This window comes from Numida meleagris, chromosome 7 (assembly GCF_002078875.1).
Source record: "Numida meleagris isolate 19003 breed g44 Domestic line chromosome 7, NumMel1.0, whole genome shotgun sequence".
Lineage (NCBI taxonomy): Eukaryota > Metazoa > Chordata > Aves > Galliformes > Numididae > Numida > Numida meleagris.
In genome coordinates this window covers 66,303-79,139 of record NC_034415.1, presented here as the reverse complement: position 1 = coordinate 79,139, position 12,837 = coordinate 66,303, and the positions used below count along the sequence as shown (strand labels likewise).

Sequence of the window (12,837 nt, the reverse complement as noted above, 5' to 3'; positions counted from 1 at the left end):
CACTGAGTCAAAAAATATCTCATTCAAGCGTGCAATTGTGAATCTGTGTATATTATTTATACAGTTATTAGTATTATTAAAAAGGTGTTGTAATGACTGAGTTAATAAGTGGAAGGTTAATGCTAGATACATCGAATACAGCGTAGAAACATGCCTTCTAATCTGACATACAAATTCTCCAGAATATTGCGTGTCCTTTGTAGACACTTATTGGATTGGGCTTAGATGAGTCAAGTGAGTAACAATAACAAACAGAAAACATGATGCAACAGAAAGTTTTCTAAACAACCAGAACAAACCACAAGTAGCACAGAACTGAGTTCTGACCGATTAATGGAATCATTACCATTATGAAGGCAAAATGTGGCAGAATTACACGGAGCAACTTCTCAGAAACTACTGTGAGATAGTAACATCTCAGCACAACGCAGCTTTGACACTAAAGATTATTTTGCCTGTTGGGCTGTCCCCAAACCCAGGCATCCTATCTGCATGGGGTGTCTGGGCTCCCACTGGAAGCCATGGAATCTTTTGCTCCAGGTGCACCATGGTGCCTGCTTCCATTTTACTTTAACTCCAGGATAATTTTTTCATGCATTTGCTTTTGCGAAAAGATGACATGAATGTTCAGATATGGACCCACACATGGAGAATTGCTAGCTTCCAATTAGGAGCTTCTAAAATGCTGTTTGTTTGTTTATTTTTAATGTGATTCTTTTAAAAAAGGGGCAAAGAGTCTACAGCTTTATTTAAAAATGCTTTTTAAATTGCTTTTTATAGCTGCTTGTATTATTGTTTTGGTTTATTCACTAAACCCCACGGTATATTTCAGTGTAATTTTTTTCAGATAAATTATTTCAAGACAAAAAAAAAATCTATTTTTGCAGGTCAGGCAGAACGCACATGAGTAAGAATGCCAATTTCCTTCATGTTTGAACTTTGCTTCCTTGATCATTTCCGTAATCTCTATCAATTTACCTGTCGGTGCCTCCACTTGTAGCACTGACCTTGACGTTTTGTAATAGATGTCTCATATGGCCTTTGCTCTTTCCTTTTCTCTCCTTTAATTTCCATGGTTATCCCCACTGGTGGTTTTCTTCTTTTATAGCCTATTTATTTCCCAGTGATATGTTCTTCCTTGGACTCCCATCTAATTAAAGGTGTACTGTCAACTTGAAAATCACATTTCCATCTGAAAATGTTGTGTCTTCTCTTGTTACAAGATGCTCTTGAGATGACTCTAACAGGCAGAGCCGATTTGGTTTTTTTTTTCCCTTCCCTTTTCTCATTTTGCTTACCTTGTGTAACATCCCAGCATTATCTGTGTGTCTGATATTTCTGGTACCTGAGAGAGTCCTGCCACTATCTGTTTGGGAAGGAGGAGAGGAATGACCCTTTTGACCTCCCTGCATTTACCTTGTGGCCTTTCAGGAACGCATGATTCAAGAGCTGAATGAAAGAAGCTGTATTACAAGAGTCCTTTAAAGGAAAATTAAGCTCAAGACCTGCTACTCTGGTTGTTAGGGAGAGGCCAAGATGTGTGGGAGCAATTCTGCAAAGTGTCTATTAAAGCTTTCACGACTTCCGAAAATATAACTACTTCTGTTCATTTCTTATTTTTCCATGGTCTGCCCTTCTGTACTAATCTCAGAGTAAATATGGCCCTCTCAAATAAACAGTGTCAAATAAAGAAAAGGGTTTTTGGTTTCCTCCATTAAGAGAGAAATTACTCCTGATGCACCAAAGCTGTATATTATGTAATAGGATTGAGTTTGTTTGTTGGTTTGTTTTTGATTTCAGACTTTGAAAACTCATCCAAGATGGTTTTATACTAGTATTGTCATCTCTTATTCAGTTTGGCAGATGCAGTTATTATTGTATCATACAAAAGACATTATGTGTTAGATACTTCAAACCCATTTGAAAATAGACACTGAAAATAGTAGAAGTAGTACTGTCACCATCTTATTATGAATATGTACACATTTATGTGTCACTACAGGACAGAGAGAGAAAATACAGAACAAATTTTGAAAATATGGAAGTGATTTATATTTGGTAGTAAGCTGTGGTCACCAGAAATTATAAGGATAGTAAGATGGATCACAGTGATGCAACAGTTGATACGAGCATTTAATTGATCTGCTCGGGTTCACAAGGCTTTTTTTTTTAATAAAAATTTAAAATACACAATCTTTCGCAGTATTGCTGGTGATGAATAAGGATTGGGTTGTTGTAACACTTAACATTGCTTAACATTGCAAGGTAAGGCAGGGAAGAAGTACAGACTTAGGGAGTTAACTGTGTGACAGGAAGAAGAAAATTTAAGAGAATTCCAGGTTTTCTTTAGAGGTTTTGTACCACTCATATCTTGCCAGCAGGCTCAGCCATGACTTTCTTTTTCTTTCTTACTTAAAGTTACTGAATTTTAAAGTTTTTGCTCTACAGGTTGAAGGGGTTTTTGAAAACCTGTTATTTCAGAAAACCTGTACAGTGCAGACATCCACTGAGATGAAAGAGGAATTTCTCCACACTACTATAATTAATTAAATTGCCTACATTCTTCAATAGTCACTTAGCCAACTTAGGTCATGTTTATCAATATTTCCTGATGAACTGCAGCTACAGTTCTTGGTAAAAGAAAAAGACCTTTTACCAAAGTAATTTGCAAACTTGCCCCCAATTTAGATAGTTCTGTGCCTTATGGTAAAAGAGTAAATGCTCTCTGGCCTCATATCAGGCCTTTCTAAGTGTATTAAATTCTGTATTGAAAAATATGTTAATAAATAGACATGAATTTACTAAGATCTGGCATACATCTCCCTCAGTGTGAGGATGAATTTGGAAGGCACTTGGTCAATGTCAAATGTGTGTTTACCAGAGGGAGTTGTCAGTGCCTTTCCTCATGCATTGTCACAGTTGTTACTGCCTGGCAGGATTTCTTTTTCTATTCTGGAAATGCTGTGTCAGACTTCAAAAATAATCTTTCATTTTTGGTTTAAATACATCCCTGTATTTCGTATAAACCCAAAATCCAGCATTTTTATCCTGCATTTAACTCACTTTTTGTTATATTTTTCTTAGAAAAGACACAGTACAAGATGAAGAGCACTGCGTGTTGAACTGAAGACTCTGAGTACAGAAAGCCCATTTATAAGAGAAATAAAGTTTGCCCACAGATAACATAACCAAAGTTCTTCAGGATGAACTCTGCTCATTCACAGCCACTACGAGGAGTTCCCTTTTGCTTTGAGTTTCAGTTTCAGTTCTGCTGTTGAGGAACCTGTTTGAGCAATGAGCAAGCACCTCCTTGGGCTCCCTGGGAGGCACTGCTAGAAAGATGCTCTGCTGCTGCAGGCAGTGCTTCTGTAGCATCACTCGTGACAATGTGCTACTGTTGCCTTGAAGGGATGCCAGCTTCAGGTGAGTAACATTCTTACACAAAAAAAATATATCCTTTCACTGAAAAATCTGCTATCATTTCCACTGAGGAATACTAGCTATAGTTTTGCTTTGCAAATTTGGTGGTATATATTACCAGACATACCGCTTAGGGCATTGAGTAATCCCTCCTATGTTTTTCACAATGTACCATATCTAGTAATAAATGTTTATGAGGCAACACTAATTGAACACAAGTTTCAGAGCAGTGAAGATGGGTATGGGCACTATGCAGAAGGGAAAAGATTTTCCCTTCTTTTTTTCCTCCTTGAAGTGAATGGAAAGATGGGATAGCTTTATAACTAGGAAAGGCAGGCATTTTTTAGTTTTGCTTTTTATAGAAGAAATTAAAAATGTTTTAACACCTGAATATTTTTCACTTATACATTTCTCTCTGATTAAAATGAACTGAAAGATACTCGGGTTAGATTAGCTATTGGAATAGATAGATAAGGATTTTTAAGCACTAGAAAGGACAGTGGTAGCTTATTTAAGAAACTGTCAAAATTAGAAACTATGTCTTTCTACACCCTGAAAATCTCTAAAATTTTATTCTAAGTGTCAAAAAGATAAGGATTTTATTCCTGAGGAACTTTCAATGAGAGCACACTGCAGTCCTCCACAGATCTGTCTGTACTTGACTTTCTGGAGCCTCATGGAAAAGATTTACAGAACAAATGCTTTACTACCTGTTTGAAAATGTCTCTGGGACAGATCTTTGGTATAACTCCAGAACCAGTATTTCCTGAAGCTAATGGTGAGTGACATTTTGAGGACATAAAGGGTACTTGTTTAAGTTTCCAGTGAAATACCATCAAACGCTAGTGTTACAATCTGATTTTCTTTGGATTGTTGGTAAGAGGTATGTATAAGAATCTAGGTATACAATAGCTATGAATTGAAATAACTGGGTAAATAATGAACAAGTTATTTGTGTCTTTATTGGAAAGACTATCTGAGCAAACAGCATGCCATTTTCTTAACAAAGCTCATAGTCAAAGTGTCTTATTGGATATTCACCTGCTTTTTGATGTCCAGACAGCAGACAAAATCACTTTTCCATCCTCAGTTGCCAAAGAGCTTGTGCCCTTTTCTGTCCAAGTCCCTCACAGTGGTTGTCCATGCCTTGTTCGCAGGTTAAGTTGCACTGACCATATTTTGAAGTTCATTTTCAATTTTCAGTTCAGCGCTATTGGAGGCACAGAGCATATTAACAAGTTAGATTTTATGTGCTGTTTCTATATTCAGTGCAAGTTCCTATTTTCAGTCTCTTCTTTAGACTGTTCAAATCTTCCTCTCTTGTCGTGCTCTGCCCTTGTAACTGAGATTAGCTGAGGTGTTTGAGATAACCCTCTGTAGGTATTTTGGTATTTGGAAGCAGGACAGTTTCATTGGCAGAGTATAATTCAGAATTTTCTTGAGTTGTGATCTATGAAGATTATTGAGCTGCAGAATACGTATCTCAGCCTATTAAATGTATCTTGGGGCTGCTTTCAGGGCGTACTTGAGTAGACAGTGAGGTAAGAAGGCAGTACTATGATTCTGCCCTTCAGTCCAATAAAGTGAAATTTAAATTAGTGGAAATCAGTAATGTTTAGTTTCTCCCTGCTGCCGAGACATCAGAATTAAGAGGACTTGCACAAGGATGAGTATTGTCCATGTGAATAAAAAGTAACCTCAGTGAACTTACTGGCTTTTTACCATTGCAAAAAAAAAGGTCATTTTCTGAGTGTGTATCTTAACATTTTTAACATGGTGCCACCAGGTATTTATTCATTGGAAAACAGATGCATATGCACATACTCAGCGGCATGCATTCAGTCTTTCCATCTCTCATGATAATGTAGGAAGAACTAATATACTAGCTGTTTCTAGAATGCCTGTTACCTTAACAAGTGAGATATCACAAAATAAACTGTCTTCTTTCGCTTTCATTTCACAAGAAAATTAATTTTGATTATTGCTTTATATGAACTTGCATGACAAAAATTAGATTAAATAGATTTCATAGCTTTTCTACCCCAAGTTATGATGGGCAACTCCTTGTAAATCTCATTATCCTAATCAAATCCTTCTGCATTATACTAGGACAAATTAAAAAAAAAATTATGTGCAGGCCTACTTCGCTGATTGACATCTCTATGATACCTACGTGTTCTTCATGTTTTATTTGTGAGACTTGAATTAGATGACCTGGAAGTTCAAAATAAATGTTTAAGCTTTACTAGTCTTTGAAAAGTGGAAAGATGGAGAAGGTGTTGCTATCCTTGTTAGTGAAACTACTCAAAAATTGGATTGCATGTGCTTTCAGGGCCACACCCCATCCTTATGTGATGAAGCAAATTATCTCCACGTATCTCCTGCACTAATAGTTCCTTGTTTGATAAAACAGCTAGAACATCTACTTAGACAAGCCAAAACTGGGAGTCAATTTTTAAAGCCCAAATCCAGTAAGCTGTTAAATATCACTCACTCAATACTGCAGGCTCTCATTTCCTTCTGCAGCTGAAGGCACTTGGTTCCACCCTGGATGATGCTCTGTAGCTTGTATGAAGTGTATGAAGTGACTGCAGCCTTTTGTTCTATTTTGAAGTGATTAGCTATCTCTAAACTCTTCAAAATGCAAAATTTACTTTTACATGGGTCATATATGTCCTAGTTTCCTTGTTACCCATACCTTATTTCCTGGCTTTCAAGACAGTTGAGCTAACATCCTGGAGGAGCTAGATAGCACAGGCAGTACAGCCTGCACTTGAACTCTCTTACTAGGATGCAAAGGTTGTCTGTGCTGCAAGTTCTTTCTGATATGGCTGTGCTGCCAAGGTGCGTAATGGATGTGAAGTGTGCTGATTTTTCTGTTGATGCAGATACGCTATTTCCTTGAAAGCATGAAGGAAACGGGCAAAAGCCTTGTTTTGTAAGGACACTTCCTTACCAACACACAGATTCTTACAGGTGGTCTCCTGTCTGTTTGGCTGTAGCTTCATGGAGTTGGACCCAATGGCATATTCTCTCATTCAGGAAGTTTGTTCAGACTGTTTAGTTGAACTTGTAGGGAACTGAAAGTGTTAAGGAAATGGGATGGTGTGAAGGGACACATTAAAAAGGTGTGCAAAGAAGATGTCAAAACAGGTATTACATTACTTACAATAAGCCTTTTAAAAGAATTGCTTAACAATTTAAATATAGAAGAGTCCTGGTGTATCAACAAAATCTAAGATGGGAAAGGGAAGAATAACTCTTCTAAGCTAACATACGACATTATATTATACTATATTACATTAATATGATGTGTCATTTTTTCTGATATCTAATGTAAATGGAAATTTGCAGTACAATGTAATTTAATATATGCTATTACAAGCACTTCTGAATGTTCTGGAGAGTACAGTTTGCTTTCTAGGAGACAATATTTATACTGTTAATAATATTTGGTAGACAAAAAGAAAATACAAGATAAATTAAAAAATAGGAATTGGATTACAACAAAATAAAGTTTCATTAAACTGCAGTGGACAATGCTCCTTGTCTTTGAATTTATTCCAGCTTCATTGATAGGTGGCTCATTATTTAAATTCCGTGGCCATCATTCAGATAACTGCTTTATCTGAAAATAATAAATAAGTAAACCAAAGTTAAAACTGTATTAGAAAGTTAAAAAGTACTAATGATGCATGGGTTACCTGGGTACTTCATCTCCCAAACTTCCAAGATAGAAATAATCCTTTAATTTTCTGTATGAGTTGCAAGTCTCTCTTTTTAACACTGCACTACATTTTTGCCTGCGTTTCTTACATTTCTGAATCTCCTTGCTAAATCTGCTCTGTGTTTATTAGGTGGCAGAGATGCCCCTTTGACCTTATTAACAGCAAATGCTTTGTTAAAGCATTTTTGTATATAAAGAAGATGATTTCCCAGTCTATGCAAGGGTTCATTATTCACAGTGGGAGAAAAGTTTTGAACCCTATATTGTTTGAATGACAGGACAGATCAGTGAAATAAAGCATAGAATGTTTCAGAAAATGGGACAGAATGATAAAATGGAAGTGTATGTTGTTTGAACACAAGTCTCTTATCTCTAGGAGCTTTTTTTTTCATTCAAGTGTCTCAATTTAATGATATTCAATTAAGTGTATTTATTTGCTTCTGGTAAATTGTTTTTTATTTATATTTTATTCTTTTTCCATAATGACAGCACTACTCATCTAACACCACTGAGTGGCAGATAGCAATGAACAACTCTGTATGCAACATTGTATTTGACCAAGGAGAAACTGATGAATCTTCACTGTGTTCAACAAGCTATGAAATTTCTAGTCCAGTGCCAGTGAAACTGGGACACTGCAGCATCATAAACTATCACTATGTTGATAACACACAGGTAACAATAAGGGCAAGTTTTATGACATCTTGGCAAAATCACAATTTAGAATATAATTTTAACTGTGAATAACTGTATCATAATCTTTATTTGGAGCTCAGTTCTGTATTGCCTTCTGAATTGTGTACATCTGTGCAGATTCTACCAAATAAGGATAGTATATGGCACCTAACTGAAGAAATGCTAAATTTAATTGGTTGACCATGTTCACACCATTAGCTCTATGTCTGTCTTTGTGAAGGACAAATATGGACCCAGCTGGGGCCAGAATTTGGCTCTGATCTGTTTCCAGATTTTGCTTTTACTTCTAGTTCCAGACAAATCTAATAATCAAAGAAACACTTTTTACTTCAAAGAATACAATGCTAATAGCAGCTATGATACCTGATACTGCAGAGCTGCAAAATGCTGCTTAAGGGAACACGTAGCTAATGTAGGACCTGCATCTCATGTTTTGATAAAGCTTTAGATCAGGGGCCCAGCAACATTATTCTTAATTACAGAACATCCCAAGTGAGAGCTGAAAACCTTGGTTTTAATTAATAATATTTTCTAATATTAAGAAAGAGGCTTTTTTACATGGATCCATAGACGTGTCTCTCTTTCTTCTGCCAGCATACTCAGCCTAAGTCCAGCTGTTATCAACCAGCTCTATCTCTAGTAGACTCCTCATGAAAATGATCTGACAAAATGAAAGTTTGTGGCAGGTGTAGGATTTGTGAATCGAAGCTTAATTCTCTACAGTCTGTGTTTTTAATTTGACTCGGTGAAACATCACATCTTCTATTAATTCAGAAAAAAAAGAAGTTGGGCAAATTAGCAAATACTTCGTTCTTTAGTGAATTGTGATTTACAAACAATTAATTATCTAAGTCAACGCCACATTTAAAATGAGACAATTATTCAGCACCATTTGTCACTTTGTATTTTAATGGTTTTGAAGAACTCTTCCAGCCCCTGCCCCCACCCCCAAAAAAAAACCCGCAACGAAAAAAACAAGTTTTTTTTCTCTATTTTGATTTTGAAAGTACCGAATTTTGCAATGAGTTAGTTTCCATACCTTTGCCCTTTAAGCATTGTCTTAAATCTGTTCTGTCAGAGAAACCGTCATACATCTATCTGGTTTTCTTATCATTGTGTTCTTTCTTATTATAATACTAATTAAATGGCTGGTGAAAGCAAAGGACAGGCAGTGCTGGGCAAATTACACTTAGCTCCAAACTATTTCTTTTATCTTTAAAGTGACTCCAAAATCCATGACTTTAAGGTGCCACAGCAATAAAATTGCTAAATCAGTAGAAAGCTTAAACTAGATGATAATTTCTCTTATCACCATGTAATGTGAAGAGGAAAATGATAGAAAAAAATGAGTAATATAGCCAAGTATGAATTGTGCAAATTAGGATTCTTTGCTTAATTTTAAAAGTTTTATATCCAAGAAAGTGTTCGGTGCAGATTCATTCTTCACAAGATGTTCATAAATACGCACCAAGTGGACGTTTTTGAAATAATATGCAGATAAGAGCAAACGTTTCTCTGAGTAATTTTATCTGAAAAGTACTGTACAAGTTTTTGATTGCACACAATTGAAAAATCATGCTTGGTACATGGGATTGAAATATCGTCTCACTATCTTCTCTGCAGACACTCAGCATAGCATTCTTGTGCCTTTGGTGTGGCTTTAACTATAATGTTTTCCTATTAATCTCTTGACATTCTCCCATTTTCTAAAATACCAGATATTCTGAATTTTACAAGCTTATTTGGGTGAGATTTTTTCAGCTACCTATTTTTTTTTAAAAGCCAGTTCTTCATGGAAATTATCTATAATAATTACATCATTAAAAATGCAGGGATAAAGACTGTTTGTAGGTGAGGAGTGAGCAGCGTGCAGATTTCAGAATGTGTCTGCTAATTCTAGTGGCATCACCAGTGATCAGTGTCATCCCAAACACAAGCCTAGATTTTTATTTATGCAGTTAGGTATGCTAAGAGTTCTGGAGCTCTGATCTCAAAACCTCCACTCCTCATTTTTCTTACCTGTAAACTGGTGATGCTGTTCATCAGGGTCTTTTCTCAGTAAGTACACATCTCCATCATGGAGGAAAAACTGGTTGCAGTTTGACTGGCTTGTATGACACAGGGGCATAAGGGGCAGGATCTGCCTCCCTTCTCAAATGCTGTGATAGAGCGTAGGTTTAACTGCTTTGAAACTCAGGGACTGCTTTTCATAGCAGCTGCAAAGGCTTCTACTGATGCAAATCCATTTGGCCTGATTCCATTCTCATATCGACCTGAATGAAACTATGCTGCAGTCAAGGAACTTACCTCAGGATACAAAAGTAGTGTTAGATCACAGTCAGGTCTCTAGTCTGCTATTACTGTTCTTTCCCCTTCCTTTTAATTTGAAAAAAAAAAAAAAAGAAGAGGAAATTGGCTTGCTTCCCCACTTTGTTGTATATTATGCAGTGAAGTGGACCTGTGCAGCAGTCATGCAGAAACTTCTAGCAAACAATCTGTTTTTACTTGAAAAATATATCATTGTGGGCATCTCAGGACTGACGCTCAACAGGCAAAGCAGTGTTTTTTTCTCATTGGCAATAGAAATTCTGCAGAACTTCCTTCTAGCCTCGGAGAAAAATCTCTTGTGTGAGAAGGAAATGAAACAAGATTTTCTTCCTTCATTTTCACCTGATGAAGCCTCACCATTTCCGAGCACATCAGCGCCGGCCCACTCTCAGTGTCCCCAAGGTATATTCACTTCCCACAAAGACTCAGGTCCATCCTGAGCAGTGCGGCATTTCGTCCTGCATGATGCAGGGTTTTGCCTTCTTTGCTCTGTTGTTTATTTTATAGCAAGGTTAATATAAAATACCTTTGGTTAATAAGAACATTGCCTATGATTACCTCAAGAGACCTTTTGCTTTATTCATGAGATTTTGTGCCCAAAGTTGGATACTAAACCAGAAATAAAATGGTGGAGTACGAGGTAGGAAAATTGAGTTATTCCTGCATTATTATGCAGGAATAAGAAAAAAAGGAGAGGAAAAAAAAAACCAAGCCAGTAATTTTCATTTAAATTTTCTTGTGTATGGCACCTTTTAAAGTGAATGCATATTTCTATTCAGCAGGGTTGTCAGGTCAAATAGTGCTGTTTACACATTAAACTGTAGCAGTTCTGCTCAGCTCTTATCCATACCTTGTCCTTCAAATACAGAAATGTATCTGGAGGCAGTCTTTTTTAACAACAAAAATCTCCTTGATCTGTCATTGTGAGCGGGGTTGAAGAAAAGTTCAGCATTACTAAGTGTTGTGAGAAAACCTTTATGTTCCTCACAAGATTTAGACAGTGCTTTTGTAATTCCTTTGCATGCTTCAAAATGTATTAAACAGGAAATAGAAAGCTTTAGTGCTAACCTTCCAATCATTTTTCCCCAGACCAAAAAAAAACACATAAAATTAGTATGTTTTTGTGTTGCTGAGACTTCATTAAAAAATACTGATATATATAATGCAAATCATACTTTTTCACTGAAAGATTGAAGTATGTGATAGCTCTCTATTAAAAGATAATTTAAGCTGACTCCAGAAAGCACACAGATTCTGAATTCTGTTGATATCTGCTTTTGTTGTCAGTATTTCTTGCATTTTCATCGCCAGCAATGGCCGTTTAAGTGGAGAAACGCAACTCCCAGCATGGAAGGATTATTTTGCTAATCTCCCTTAAAGCTTCCCCCCAGGTATTCTATCAATATGAGGTTATTGGTAGGGGACAACTTAAACTTAATATAAATCCTGTTTTTTTGGAGCTGTGATTTTAAGTTGCATGGCATTTCACAGTCATACAGAAGGCTATTTACTAGAATTATTCATTATTTCATTCTGCTGTCCTCTAAATCTAAGACCCAGTAGGAATAATGTTTTCCTGTAGCTGCCCTGGCAAATATGCCTTTTATTACAGGAGAATCACACAGCTTTCAAATCCAATTAGACTCCTGCCATCCTGCTGTGACATACATTAAAATTTAGCAAATGAATCTTACAGAATGACCTGCTTCTTTTGCCATAGTATTTTTTCATTTTTTACAGTTCTTTTATGACAGGTTTCTTCAACCTGGATTTTTTTTTTCTGCATTCCTACAGTTAGTTCTTTTAGGAAAGGAGAAAATAAGGAAACGCAGAAAATGTATTGAGAGGCAATGCTGTAAATGGTGCAGTAAATTCCATCTCAGATAATTGAGATGACCCGCCAGTTAAATAAATAAATAAATAAATAAATAACCATTTCCTGGGTCTATCTGGCAGGAGAACCCACAAGGCAAAAAATATATATAAAAAATAAAAAAAATCACATGTGCTTTCGAAGTCCGTATCTCATTAAACAGATGAAGCCACTGTCCCAAAGGTATACAGTGAACTGATTTCACCAAAAAGTCTAAGTTTACTAGAATTGTCCTCAGTAAAGAGACACTGGCAAAACGACAGATCATTGCAGCCAGTTTTGGATCTGGCTGATTCTTGCTGATTGACTGAGGTCTTCATTTTGTTAGGTATGAGTTCTTCCAGTCTACCGTATCAGAATATGAAGTAACACACTAAATATTTTATTCTGCACAAAATTAAGTATCACTGGCTTTAATTTATCTTCATCAGAAGTGTCCCTATTGCAAATAAAATAGCCTCAGTTCAGGAGAGTAAGAGAGGACAGGCATAATAATTAAAGCATAAATAATCAGAGCACACGACTTCATTAAAATTTATTGTTAAAGTATGTTCTTATAATCTGTCCTCCCTTTTAAGGTGCTTTACCATGATGAAATGTTCTAGTTTGGGGCACCGGGTTTTTGGAGCCTGCAAAGACAGTCCTGGCAGATGGAATGGGCCACACAAGTGGCACCGTGCAGCCCCATCATGCTCTCCTAAGTCCCAACGAATGACCTTCTGCCTGTCTCAGCAGACAGCCATGAAAGGGAAAATCTGCAGCTAACAGTTCTACCTCTGTTGATCGATCCTTC

At 36.5% G+C, this 12,837-nt stretch overlaps 1 long non-coding RNA gene across 6 annotated transcripts in view; it reads left to right on the top strand.

Annotated features, from left to right (window-relative positions):
* Window positions 1–12,837, top strand: part of LOC110402741 — a 197,970-nt gene that overhangs the window by 154,329 nt on the left and 30,804 nt on the right. For 5 of the 6 annotated variants that reach the window (XR_002441276.1, XR_002441279.1, XR_002441278.1 and 2 more), the window contains exons 3-4: window positions 3,085–3,423; window positions 7,637–7,822. This is a non-coding gene — a long non-coding RNA (uncharacterized LOC110402741). Of the gene's footprint in view, window positions 1–3,084; window positions 3,424–4,000; window positions 4,199–7,636; window positions 7,823–12,837 lie in introns of all 6 variants that reach the window. The other variant, XR_002441275.1, reaches the window with a different exon arrangement.